Raw genomic sequence first — 14,970 nt, 5'->3', positions numbered from 1 at the left:
GTAAGTGTTGTTGAACACAGCTGTTCTCACATTAGCTGATTGCGATAAACATAAACCATTGTTGCCTAATTACCAATTATTCATTACACCTGTCTGTAGTATCTACTTTTTTTGTGTTTTTCACATTTAGTATTTTGCAGTATTTTTAAAATACAAAAATACACACCAATAAAGTATTTTGATACAAAAAACAGAGCCATTTCCTTCAACCCAATAAAATACAAATGACAAAATACTATTTTGCATTTGAAACACATATTACATGTTTCAGAAATACTACCCATCCCTGGGAACAGGCAGATTACATCTTTATAGTTGGCCATATGATGACATACTTAGGTTAATACTGTATTTCATCAGTTAGGGTACCAAAAGGGCCAGTAGCTGCACTGTGTAGCCTATCTTGACATGTCTTTAAGTTTTGGGTTACAATATACAGGTAGTGGGCTCTCTGTTGATTTTAATGAGTAGGCCTAAGCCTAAAGTTACAGCATTTCTATCACAATTGACCAGACTTTGACCTTTTGTCTTCTTTAAACAAAATTCTGGCTATGATTGTTCCTTGTATTGCATCATGAGCCATCACTGCACCTATTGCATTCTACTGTAGCCTTAAGCCTAACTCAGTCATTATGTTCTGTTGTGTGTTAGTTCAGTTTATTTTGTGCCTGCAAATATACTTGTTGGGACCAAACCAAACCAAACACCCCGGAGAGGTAGCTCACTTGCCCTTCCTTCAGTATTCTCAGAGAAACTCTGAGAGGCTGTTCCCACTTTGCTTGTTTCCAGTTTTCGGAGCCTGGGCTGCCTACAGAGAGCTGCCTGGGCTGCCTTTCTTTACAGTGCACTCACGGAACGGGCAGCTAACGGATCTTGAGGAGATTATGCTGAATGTGACAAAAATATATTGGGCTGACTGCACCTTTAAAGGATGGATAAGACTTTTCAGTACTTTGGATAAGACTTTACAGTATATGGCCAGCCAGCAGACGAGTTAGACAAACTCTCTTCCAAGTCCTGACCGGTGTCGCTATTTTATAGCGCATTTAACATGCAGAGTGCAACCATGATAGCACTAGTGCTAGGTGTTGCAGGCTAACTCGGAGCTGAACTATGACATGTAATAACAGCTCCTAGTAGTTCGCAAAGTTTCATTCATTCCTTCATTATTAGATTAGACATATTTAACATCGGACATCAACTGACTTTAGCTAGCATGACTGACTGACTTTAGCTAACGAAGTGTTTGCCGCAGACGTAAACAAATTTAGACGCGGGTCCCACAGCCTCCCATCGGGATTCTCTCTTCTGATTGGAGCCACAAACCCCTTCTTTTCCCTTCCCTTTCTTTTTGTGGCAACATACTAAACCGCAAATCCTTATTTTTTGTTGTTGCAAAATACAACACAGCAGCTTTTAGGCATGGTGCCTGCTCATTGAAGTAACCTACTGTTCTGTCAACAGTAGTAGCAAAGTGCCTACTTCCTTCACCTGAAAAAGGGCGTGGACGTTCTGGGACTCATTAGCATATCACTGGTGACGAGACGCTCTACTCATGTATGGGGTGGAGCTCCCCTGAAACTGGTCCCCTTGGAAACAGTGCAGTGCAGCGATAAACGTCCTACGTAAATAAGCATACTGTAAATATGCATTCAAAAATCTTCAAAATTGAGAGTGCACACCTTTGTGCCATGCACGAGCCACATACGAAATCTTAGGTCAGTCTGACAAACGGTCAGCGAGATATGCGTGCCACAGACACACAAACACACAGACGCTTCTTGCTTTATAGATAGATGTACCTCCATGACCTCAGTGTCCTGACCTGAACTGATATGGGCGTATCTGTAAATGAGACATCTAGATAACATCAGTATTAGGTCACACTCCTTTTGATGCGAATGAGGGTTAGTCAGTGGCACTGACAGGTCTTAAGTCTGCAGACCTGCTGGTAGGACGTGTGTATGTGTGTGTGTGTGTGTGTGTGTGTGTGTGTGTGTGCGTGTGAGCCATCTGTTCTGTGGAAGAGAAAGTGAAAGAGGGTGTGTTTCAGTCTATAAGTATGAATGGGGAGATTATGTACGGTATGCAGAGGGTTTGTTTGTTGTTGTTTTTTTTAAAATTGCAAACAAGAATGGAGTTACAAACAAAATACCACAATACAATAGACACATGAATACTACACAAAACAATAGACACTTGTACACTACAAAAAAACATATCTTGACATGACATAAAATTGACTTGACACCTTGACATATCTTGACATGACAACATTAACAACAGATATAGAGGCTGAGAATTATTGCATACAGGTTGACTATAGATACTGTATGAAATGATGGGAATAAAATAAATGATAGGAATGAAAAAGGGGGGTAGCAGTAATGCTGGCTTACTGTTGGGCCGGGAAGATGGAAGCTGGATCACAGAAGAGGAGGGTTACAGAGGAAATGAGTCTTATTTTCTTTACGTGGGATAAAAATAAGTGGAATAAAAATAGAAATAATTGATTGGCTGACTGATTAAACAGACTGCCTGGGCACCCATGCATGGCCACAGTGTCGCTTGGCCCCCTCACAAGGTATCCGGCCCCCAGGCATAAAATAGAAGAGGGAGGAAGGGGAGAGGGAGATTTTATTGATATGCAACTAATAATAATAATAATAATAATAATTGTTCCAGCTACCATCCCCCGCCCTAGTGTTAGTGGCTATTTACATGTGGATGTGGAGGAATATGTGGATGTGAAGTTGTGACTTGAATCTCAGGCACAGAGGGTCAGGACTGTAAGTAGGTGATGAAGGGTGACCAAGGTGAGGGTGTATCTTGAGTATTGATTACGTTTGGAGTTGATAGATTGTCTATTGATATATAATCTGTTTTCCAATGAGTGATATGTACATTGTTCCTTGATTTCCAGTTAATTGTTTTCTTGGCAATAGTCAGTGCTACTAGCAGTATTTTATTGCATGAGGTGCTTAAATTGATTGTGGTTGTATGCATAGGGAAGGGGTAGCTTGGATGTGACAGCCAAAGATAGAAGAGAATGATTCTGTGACGCTTACCCAAAATCGGCTGACTGCATGCATTGCCAGACAGCATGAATGTATGTGTCTGGGTTATTTTGCATGCAGTGAGAACATAAATCAGAACCAAACCCCATTTTAGACAATTTCTGTGCAGTGAAGTGAGATCTGTGAAGCACTTTGAATAGTATTAGTTGTAGATCACTATTTGTTGTCATGATGTAGACGTTTTTACAGATTTGGGTCCAGAAGTCGGCACCGGGAGTTATGGACAAGTCTGATTACTATTTGTGATATGGCAGGCTTAATGTATATAATTTTTTACATTTTGGAGAGATTTTTTGGGGGGGAGGGAATGTTGATCAGCTCCAAGATTGGTGGGGGGATGTCCAGGTTAGCTGTCTGGATGTTAATTTTTGCTTGAATAGATTATTTAATTTGTAGGTATTTTAAGACGTGTTTACTCTCGATGCCGTGCTTCTGGACCAAATAAGAGAATGAAGCCAGAAAAAGGGTCTTTTTCCGCACTAAAACACATAAAATAAGCCGTGGAGACAGTATTTTTGTTGATCAACCACAGAGCTTGCTCCGGTATACGCTATAGCCCCAAATCGCAAACATGGATTAGCTACGAAACACTTCCCAAATAGCATTTCTTAACCAGTAATATTGTTCAAAACAGCACCAAACCTCATCAGTAGCTTGCAGGGTCCCTACCCATAAAACGAAGCACCAACAACGCGGTTAGCGAACCCGGAGTTTATTACAGAAGACTGTTAAGAACACTGTCCCCCTACCAGCACGAATAATAGATTAACCAAACATGACAGTACAACCAATCCTTGTGATACTGGATGAAATGTCTTTTTAACAAACATGGCCCCTATTATTAAATTATGCCAATTTATTTAAATGTCTTTTTAACATTAAAAAGAGAGAGAGAAGAGCAGTTTTCCGAACAGGGTAACCGCTTGACATTATAGGTTAATAGAGTCTTTATTGTCCCATAGGGATAATCATTATAGATTGATAGTCTTTATTGTCCCATAGGGATAATCATTATAGATTGACAGAGTCATTATTGTCCCATAGGGATAATCATTATAGATTGACAGAGTCTTTATTGTCCCATAGGGATAATCATTATAGATTGATAGTCTTTATTGTCCCATAGGGATAATCATTTCCACACATTTTCCATCCATGTTCCATAGCACAACACCACATATAGACACATATAACATGTATTACACATATCCCATCCACCCATGTGACGTATATCTCATCCACACAGCACAATGTCACATACATTTCTGTGTACCTCAAAATATATTGGATACAGGGATGGATTACTGCACGGGCCTACCGGGCCCAGGGGCCCAAGGGGTCAGGGGGCCCTGAAGCCCAAGCCTTTGCATGGAATCATTGCCTCAATATCAACAAATCAGGATGAAGGCTATGAATCTGATTAAATTTAGTATTGGCTATCCCCAAAATGCACCAGAATACAGGAAATCACATCAAAAAAATGTAAAAATTTCTGATTGTAAAAAATGTAAAAATTTCAAACCCCCCCTCCCACATATACAACAATAAGTGGGGGGCCCTTAATACATCTGGGCCCAGGGGCCCGAAAGTTCATAATCCGCCCATGATTGGATATGTTGGATAGTTGCATATGAATGGCTACACTTAGGATTTCCTAGACAATGGGGGGGGGAGAGTGCAAAAATATGATTTGTAAATATTATTACATTAAATTGTAAAACTGCGTCTTTTAGCACATCATATTACACCCATGTTCACAAATGATGTTGACAGGAAGGAAGGTGCAATTTAGAGTATAGGGAGAGTATATTTTACAATACTGCCAGCTAAATGCACAGTTATGAAATATGAAATATACAAAAATACAAAGGCATGTATGTACCTAATAGAATATAATATAATAGAATCTTTAATCATGTGGAAATTCATTTGTGAGGGTAATACGTTTTATTGGCAACATTTATAAAACAGAGAGAGAGAAAGAGAGAGAGAGGAAAAGTACATATGTGTATCTTTCTGTGAGTGTCAGTGTGTTTTTGTGTGCTTCCTTATCTCACCCATCTGTAGCTGGCTTTTAACTGTAGGCTAGATGTGTTCTCTCAGTCTTTTTTCTCTTATGAAACCTGCTCTCAATATCTCACCATCTCGCTCTACATTGGTACTAAATCCATCTCTGCCTTTTTCAACTCTCCCTCCTCCCTTTGCCCCCCCCCCCCCCTCTCTCTCACTCTCTTATTCTCACAGACTTTCCCACTTCTTAAAATAAGCGAATGGCTTTTTTTCTCCTGTATTTCCGTTTTTGCCTTTTTTAAAACCATGTTCCTCTGAAATTACAACTGCATGTGAAAACAAGGCAGTGTGGGTGGAAGAGGGCAAGTCTGTCCCCAGGTCAGTGTCGCCTCATCGTGTGACTTTCTTACATACCCACAATCCTTTATTCACACATTTGCTGAGAATGTTGCTGAACAAGAAAGTCATACAAAACTCTACTCACAGTGCCCATGAACATCTGTAAGGCCCGTCTTTTGCCCAAACCTTGTGCATTTCTAAAGAATGCCTTTTTGCATTCAATTTACATGTGTGGATGCCTGTGTTTGATCTGTATTGTCTTAGCTGGCCATGGCCAAAGATCCCCAACACCCGCTCATGCATAAAGTGACCATTTGCTCCTTGTTCTGGCCCCTCTACTGAGAGATAACTCAGTCCTGGGCCTACTTGATGTCTTGTGGTGAAATAGGCCAACCTCATTATCATACAGTATTGCTCTGTAAATATGTGTTGTGAATAATGCATTCATGTTTGGTGTTGAATTAATACTTGTAATGTGGGCAACAGTCTGATTATGGTTTTGGTACAATTGAATGTATCTGTGCATAGTTGTAGATTAAGAATTAAACTGTAGCAGGGCCGGCCCGAGGCATAAGCGAACTAAGCGGCTGCTTGGGGCCCCCAATCGAGTTTCTTTCTTTTTTTTTTACATAATAAATAACGTAAACAAGTGACATCAATGAATGAATAAATGAAACAATTAATAAAAATTCTGATTTCATGATCAATATGCCTGCCTACCTCTACTGTGTCTGCCAGCCTTTGAGTCACGCGCATAAACTAGACACCTCGGGTGCATAGACAATTCGTGCAGACACTGCATAAAGTTAAAAAATCGGAAGAGACGGTAATGTTAAGAAAAGTCACAAAAAAGGACGTATCCCTCTGGTCCCGAAAACAGTAAGAAGAAAATGACAGAGGAGGAGAAAAACGAGCAAGATACAGGTATGTTTGCATGATATTATTTACAGTATGTTTTGTACTTGAGCCAGCTAGCTAGCTGTCATGATCTAATATAAGCCATCACCAGAGCTAAATCCCCGCCATCAACAGATAAATGTCTCCCATTAATATATATTTATCTAGGTGTATTTCAGATGTCAAGGATATTGGGATTGTTTTGGATGTTTAATCAAGCATGTACCCTAGCCATAGGTGGGCTTATGTTGTAAATTAAAGTTAGCTATCGATAGCTGACTGAAGTGGACATTAGCACTACAGTAGCTACATGAAAACGTACTGTAGCTGAAGGCAAATTTACCACAGAGGGATTGTTTCTGATTTCGCACCTGAAAGTGTTGATAGTTTATTACTGTTCTATAATATGTGACATAGTGGTAAGTCTGATAGCAACAGCAGGCTAAGCCCAGGCTCCCAGTCCCAACCCACTGACTAGCGTGACTCTGGCCATCGGTAACGTTCCAGCTTCATAGGCAAAGATGGAACAGTATGTGCGCTCTGCTCTAAGATCTTTGGAGAGAGATGGTAGTGTTTGAGAAAATATACCATATTGGGTGGGGAGACTTCTGTGATGAAAATAGACTTACATTGGATTAAGATAGTGGCAAGTGATGTAGCGGTGCTACCCTAATATTTAGGCTGCAGTAGATCACCATGTTAAGCGTTCACCATACTGCAATTAAGTATACTGTTGATTATGCCTCATTTGCCAATAGAATATGAATTGTTACATGTGGAATTGCTTGTTGATGAGTGTAAGTAATGATAGCAAAATAAACTCATTCTGCTCGATCAAATATGCACTTATGCAATATATATATATTTTTTCAGAGACACTGTTGAAATACTTTGGAGCACATCTCTATCTCTACCTAACTCTACCTCATCAAGTGTCTGCCTCCATGGCTGATGACACAGAAGGTGAGGTTTTCTTGATGGCAAATGGTTACATACTGTAGCCTGTTAATATGACATGACACATTTAACATAGTTTTTGTTTTATTTATTTATGTATTTATTTAATCATTGCAGGTTCGTCCACTGCAGAGTTGCAGATACCTGAAAGCCAGGAACGAAGTAGGAATAAGTATCTATTTTTTGGGACATTTTATTTTTGATTATTAATGTTTGTCTATTTTGGTTTTATTTTGTAGTTGAAGATTGCTCATTTAATGCACATTTGCGGATCTGTTCTGCAAATCTGTTGAAAAACAAGTCATTAAACGGATGTACTTGTTTACAACAAATACAAATGCTGTTGTATTTCGTTATTTGTCAATTCAACTTCAGTAAACCACCCTTAGTGCTTCACTTTGAATATGAATGTTTTAAATAAATCTGTAAATAATAAATAAATTAGTACCCTCTAAGATTAAAAGGTGACAGGGTTGGTGTAAATAACAACTAATACATTGGTTTACCAAGCACATGGGGCCAGAAGTCTAGAGCGGAGCCCCAAAACATTTTTGGCATGAGAGCAAGGATGGATTACTGAATGAGCCTACCGAGTCCTTATGCATCTGTGTCCAGGGGGACAGTAGTTCATAATCAGTCACTGTATTAATACATAACCTCACTGTATTAATTTATAATATGACATTATAGTGTGAAGTTGTCAATTATCGCCAAGCACAGGTGACTCTGCGTTGTGGGAGGGGGCCCCCAAATCAAATTCTGCTTAGGGCCCCCAAAAGGCTCGGGCCGGCACTGAACTGTAGCATAAAGTTATGATATCCACCTGGGCCACACCCATCCACCTCAGACAACAAAGGCTCTGATGAGTCGTGGGTGGCCCAAAGATGAGTCGTGGGTGGCCCAAAGATGAGTCGTGGGTGGCCCAAGTGAATGATAAAAGTGGAGGCTCTGGTCCTCTAGGGCTCTTCTGTCTTCTTTCCCATCTTGGGGTTCTCTTCTCTTCTTCTCTTCTTTCTCCTTTCCCATCTCCACTCTCCTCTTGAGCTAGGCCCTTGTGGCTTGATCTTTTGCCTCTCTCTCCCTCTTCCTCTCCCTCTCTCTCCCTCTTCCTCTCCCTCTCTCTCTCTCTCTGTCTCCCTTTGTCTTTCTCTCTCTCTCTCTCTTTCTCTCTCCCCCTTTCTCTATCTCTGGGTTTGTATTGTTTTATCTGGTGTATCTGTTATCTTTAACTTGTCAAGTTTACCTCTGTGAATTGGTTAAGTTTCCTTTGTTACCATTTGCTACTTTGTTACAGTAGACCATGTGAGTTTACTTGTACATTCAACTGAAGTGATATTGGTTACATTTACCTTTAAGACTTAATGCCTATTAAATTGTTCATTTGCCTACCAATCGGATAACTTCAATTCCCGTAGTGTGCCATGCCATTCTCCTCCATAGCTGATAAACTAGTTACTTGGTAATTGATTGGTGATACAAATTATTAACCAAATGAAGTCAGATTAACGAGTATATAATAATATCATTGCCATTTAACTCTTCACCCTATTTGTCCACACAAGCTCCTTCAAGTGAGGATATAGTTCGACGTCTCTATGTTTCCGAGGATATATATATATCATTTATGAGGCTTCTTACACACCCATGCACACAGAAAAGAAAACCTCACAAACAACACTGACATAGTAGATAAATAGGCCCACACACACATACTCTCTCTCTCTCTCCCTCTCTAACACACAGACACCAGTAACTTATTGATATAGATATAAGCCCGCAGTGTTTGACATGGCCATCCCTGTTTGCCCTTGGAACTCTGGAGTGCACAGGGAGAGGTGTGTGTGTGTGTGTGTGTGAAACAGTGTGTGGACCTGAGGCCAGGCGACTATCTGTGTGTATGTGATAGTGAGTATATCTTTTTTTCTTTCTTTTTTGTTGAATTCACTGTATTTATTATCAAACAAAGCAAAATCACAAAAACATCAATTTCAATACCCCGCACACCCACCCTCCTCCTAACCATACCACAGATATAGATCTCACATTGGGCTATGGACTCTTAAATCAAGAGGAAAACAAGAGAGAGAAAATATATATATACATCAAATATATACATCAAAATGTATTGATAAAAAAAAAAAGAAATAATAAAATGGTCGAGCAACACATTGTTCAAGAGACTATCAAATCACATTACAAAAACGAAGTTCACCCAAGGGTAGGCTACTTACAATTTCAACAGCAACAAAGCCAAGTCGGAGTCCGTTTTGCAGTCTTCTTAGAAACTACAATCTGACTACATTTTCGAGGCGCGATTGGATACTTCCGCTGAGTTACATCCGGATGTGTTCGGACCGAGACCAGAAGGTTGCATATTCGCTTTTTCCGCGGAGAAGCACTAGGGGGAGACAACCAAACGACCCAAAAAGTGTTGGGTCAAGTCCATCCAAAACAAACCAGAAAAAGGCTTCAAAGTGCTAAATACTGGAATTATCCTTTAACTGTCCTTGCACTTCTTTCCCACATTTGTAATGTTGAAATATTGATAGTGTGTAAATCTGTAGATCAGGCAGCTTCCTGACAGCGGGCTCTTTGTGTTTTGAGTAGTGTGTGTATCTGTTGGTTGGGTGGACATATCCGTACCTCAACAACCTCTAGCAAAACCTTTCAAGTGACTTAAGTAGGAACACTGTCCATTCTCACATTACTACTCAGTGTCGTGGTTGGGCTTTTAGGTAAGACATACTGTATTAACATGTTACATTTACCCTACCCTCTAACACATAACAGTTTTTATAACATTCAGCAGATATCTCCCCACATTTCACTAGCACATTCCGCAAGCTACTAATCCTCCGTAACACATATTTGAAGAACATGGAATAAAACTTTACTTTTAGGCATTTAGGCTACCCGATCTGCAATGCGTTGCCAACAGCCTTGCTTTGTTTACTGCCGACGTATTTGATTTTTGACGTAGAGTGGGTTTTAATTCCTCATAACTTGGCAAAATAATTGTGCATTCCTCATCCGTAAAATAAGGTGATCGCGTCATCATTGAAAGTGGTGACTTGCGCTGCAACCCGCCCCTTTTATGTGAACGCGCACAAACTCCAATTAGGTTAACCCCGGCTCAACAAATCAACTTCATAATCAGCGTCGTAGTACCGATTAACACCACTTAAGATAACCAGGTTTTGTCAACCCTGGTTTAACAAAGTAACCCTGGGTTACATCTGGGTAGGTTAAGCTCCCTTCGTAGTACAGGCCCATGGTCTTAACAGACATATTGTTGTGTTAGAGTGCCATCTACTGGGCGAAATTGTCATTTTTCCGGTATGCAGAAATGTGTTCCGCCTACTTCCTGTTCTCTCATAGCCTGGCCTTGGCCTGTCTACGTACTTCCGGTCGATTTCTTTTCCCTACAGTACTCCGTCTGGAATAGGTTGATTCACGCTCGTTTACTTCGGCAGTTGGGCAGTGGTCCCACAGCCTCCCATCGGGATTCTCTCTCCTGATTGGAGCCACAAACCCCTTCTTTTCCCTTCCCTTTCTTTTTGTGGCAACATACTAAACCGCAAATCCTTATTTTTTGTTGTTGCAAAATACAACACAGCAGCTTTTAGGCATGGTGCCTGCTCATTGAAGTAACCTACTGTTCTGTCAACAGTAGTAGCAAAGTGCCTACTTCCTTCACCTGAAAAAGGGCGTGGACGTTCTGGGACTCATTAGCATATCACTGGTGACGAGACGCTCTACTCATGTATGGGGTGGAGCTCCCCTGAAACTGGACCCCTTGGAAACAGTGCAGTGCAGCGATAAACGTCCTACGTAAATAAGCATACTGTAAATATGCATTCAAAAATCTTCAAAATTGAGAGTGCACACCTTTGTGCCATGCACGAGCCACATACGAAATCTTAGGTCAGTCTGACAAACGGTCAGCGAGATATGCGTGCCACAGACACACAAACACACAGACGCTTTTTGCTTTATAGATAGATGTACCTCCATGACCTCAGTGTCCTGACCTGAACTGATATGGGCGTATCTGTAAATGAGACATCTAGATAACATCAGTATTAGGTCACACTCCTTTTGATGCGAATGAGGGTTAGTCAGTGGCACTGACAGGTCTTAAGTCTGCAGACCTGCTGGTAGGACGTGTGTATGTGTGTGTGTGTGTGTGTGTGTGTGTGTGTGTGCATGTGTGTGTGTGTGTGTGTGCGTGTGAGCCATCTGTTCTGTGGAAGAGAAAGTGAAAGAGGGTGTGTTTCAGTCTATAAGTATGAATGGGGAGATTATGTACGGTATGCAGAGGGTTTGTTTGTTGTTGTTTTTTTTTAAATTGCAAACAAGAATGGAGTTACAAACAAAATACCACAATACAATAGACACATGAATACTACACAAAACAATAGACACTTGTACACTACAAAAAAACATATCTTGACATGACATAAAATTGACTTGACACCTTGACATATCTTGACATGACAACATTAACAACAGATATAGAGGCTGAGAATTATTGCATACAGGTTGACTATAGATACTGTATGAAATGACGGGAATAAAATAAATGATAGGAATGAAAAAGGGGGGTAGCAGTAATGCTGGCTTACTGTTGGGCCGGGAAGATGGAAGCTGGATCACAGAAGAGGAGGGTTACAGAGGAAATGAGTCTTATTTTCTTTACGTGGGATAAAAATAAGTGGAATAAAAATAGAAATAATTGATTGGCTGACTGATTAAACAGACTGCCTGGGCACCCATGCATGGCCACAGTGTCGCTTGGCCCCCTCACAAGGTATCCGGCCCCCAGGCATAAAATAGAAGAGGGAGGAAGGGGAGAGGGAGATTTTATTGATATGCAACTAATAATAATAATAATAATAATAATTGTTCCAGCTACCATCCCCCGCCCTAGTGTTAGTGGCTATTTACATGTGGATGTGGAGGAATATGTGGATGTGAAGTTGTGACTTGAATCTCAGGCACAGAGGGTCAGGACTGTAAGTAGGTGATGAAGGGTGACCAAGGTGAGGGTGTATCTTGAGTATTGATTACGTTTGGAGTTGATAGATTGTCTATTGATATATAATCTGTTTTCCAATGAGTGATATGTACATTGTTCCTTGATTTCCAGTTAATTGTTTTCTTGGCAATAGTCAGTGCTACTAGCAGTATTTTATTGCATGAGGTGCTTAAATGGATTGTGGTTGTATGCATAGGGAAGGGGTAGCTTGGATGTGACAGCCAAAGATAGAAGAGAATGATTCTGTGACGCTTACCCAAAATCGGCTGACTGCATGCATTGCCAGACAGCATGAATGTATGTGTCTGGGTTATTTTGCATGCAGTGAGAACATAAATCAGAACCAAACCCCATTTTAGACAATTTCTGTGCAGTGAAGTGAGATCTGTGAAGCACTTTGAATTGTATTAGTTGTAGATCACTATTTGTTGTCATGATGTAGACGTTTTTACAGATTTGGGTTTTTACAGAAGACATATTCAGAAATTGTCATTTTTCCGGTATGCAGAAATGTGTTCCGCCTACTTCCTGTTCTCTCATAGCCTGGCCTTGGCCTGTCTACGTACTTCCGGTCGATTTCTTTTCCCTACAGTACTCCGTCTGGAATAGGTTGATTCACGCTCGTTTACTTCGGCAGTTGGGCAGCCGACAAACCAGCGAACAGTGGGCGTCCCTGAGAGCGATTACGTACCCAGGCATGGTGTTTCAATTACTACGTCCCCGCCCCTGAAGCAGATCGCTTGGAATACATCAACGTAGGGAGCGAAAATGACTTATACTTATGAAATCTTTGAGCAAATGTAAATAATAGTTTAGCCTATTAACAGGAGTGTCATGAACGAAGTCACAGTGGAGTAGGATGTTATATCGTCAGCTAAACTTTAGTCATAGATTTTGTCACTAAAGGCTACGAACGTACCCGAGTCAAACTGTAGTTTAGTAGGCTACATGGTCGGGTCAAAATCGCTATTTTTCAAACACTAAGAAGGTTCGACATAACTTGAAACTTTGATCGAAGCATCATCAGTGTCTCTTCATATGAACTCGAGCATTAAGAACATTGTTCGTGTACACATAGTTTACTAAAAAGAAAGATTTTGGACAACTCACTCCTTGCAAGATGGCAAGATGGCAGCGAGCAGAAAAAACAAGGTGAGTTGTTCAAAACCTCTCTTTTAGTAAACTCTGTGTACACCAACAATGTTCTCAATGCTCGAGTTCATGTGTAGAGACACTGATGATACTTCGATCAAAGTTTCATGTTGTGTCGAGCCTTCATAGAATTTGAAAAATAGCGATTTTGACGCGATTGTATCAAAAAAGTAGTAACCCTATAGGAATCCCATTCAAAAGGTAATTTCACCCGAAAACGACAACGCATACAAGCTTAAAAGTGGCGCTTTGGACGTACTTATGCATTTATATGAAAGTTTGACTTGGGTACATTTTGGCGAGAGTTACGCAGATGAAACGTGTGATTGTTTGCTGATAAGATGCACCTGTGCTTGTTATGGGCGTGCTGCAGAGAAACTTCTCTGTATGACGAAACGCCGGTTGTTAGTGATTGGTTCAAAGCGGTTCAAAGGAACTCCAATGATTTTAAACCTTAAAACTATGCCCTCCCACCCGGAAATAAACGAACGCCTATGGATCTAGGCCAGACTCTCTGCAAAGTCAGAGAGTCTGGTTTCCAGGCTAGTTCTCTCACGCACTGAAAAGAAGTACGAGTTGCACGGTTGTTTTAGTGTCTCGTGAATATTCAGCTACAAGCTTACAGCATAAGTCGCTTTAAATATAATTTGGTTCCCTATGAGGGCAATGCCTGTAAGTATTATTTCGTTTGCTACATGTGTGTTAGGTAACTGTGTGACATGCAATATAAGCCATTTTAGTTCATTGATATGGTTTCTTCTATCGTAATGGCGGCTGAAACGTGGTAGCGATGAAGTGTGTTATTTATGGTTGCAGTCAGTCATATTCTATGTGATGTATATTCCTAAAAAGGCATAAATGAGCTGAAAGAGATGTATTTCTGTGTTACAGTTTTACAAAATGAATAAAGGAATGGGAGAAACTGAACAAAGGATCAAGCTGCATCGACGTTCTTTGTATCCTATAGTCTAATGTTTAACTTGCTGGATAACTAATGAGCTAAAGTTAGTGAGGCCAGTACACTACCTGTCTGGTATGTTTTGTTTAGTCTTTGGTTCAAATACAATGCAAGTTACTTTGCACAAAAGCATCTGCTCAGAAATGTAAACATAAACATAAGCATAAACAAACACAAGGTTGTTATATGCTAATTCTGTCACTTTGGATAAACGCGTCTGGCAAATGAATAAATGTAATGTAAATGTCATTCAGCATCACCGACCCTACCTTTAATAACATTTAACAATACTGACAGATTACACACATTTGTGTTCAGACATAACCTAATGCCCTTACAGGAATGATAACAATACCTATGGTAGTCAGATAAGATTGTAACAACGATACACTTGTTCAAAGAAACGTATTTATCAATTTCAAATTGTTGATATGGATTGTAGATGCAGATTGTTGATTATGGCTTGTTTGTGGTTTCACACACTCTGCATTTGAAAGGAAATGTTAGTTCTTTCAACTAGCGTTCATCTTGTCTGATTTGCA

General features: G+C 40.3%; 1 long non-coding RNA gene across 1 annotated transcript; it reads left to right on the top strand.

Annotated features, from left to right (window-relative positions):
- The first annotated feature begins 2,785 nt into the window (after positions 1 to 2,785).
- Positions 2,786 to 14,344, top strand: LOC121704835. The gene is made up of 3 exons (XR_006030665.1): positions 2,786 to 3,338; positions 5,107 to 5,115; positions 14,334 to 14,344. It is a non-coding gene; the product is annotated as an uncharacterized LOC121704835 (long non-coding RNA).
- Positions 14,345 to 14,970: the final 626 nt, after the last annotated feature.

This window comes from Alosa sapidissima, chromosome 3 (assembly GCF_018492685.1).
Source record: "Alosa sapidissima isolate fAloSap1 chromosome 3, fAloSap1.pri, whole genome shotgun sequence".
NCBI classification, from domain to species: Eukaryota; Metazoa; Chordata; class Actinopteri; order Clupeiformes; family Clupeidae; genus Alosa; species Alosa sapidissima.
Note: the sequence above shows the minus strand (reverse complement) of the source record. Positions and strands in the feature narration are given on the sequence as shown.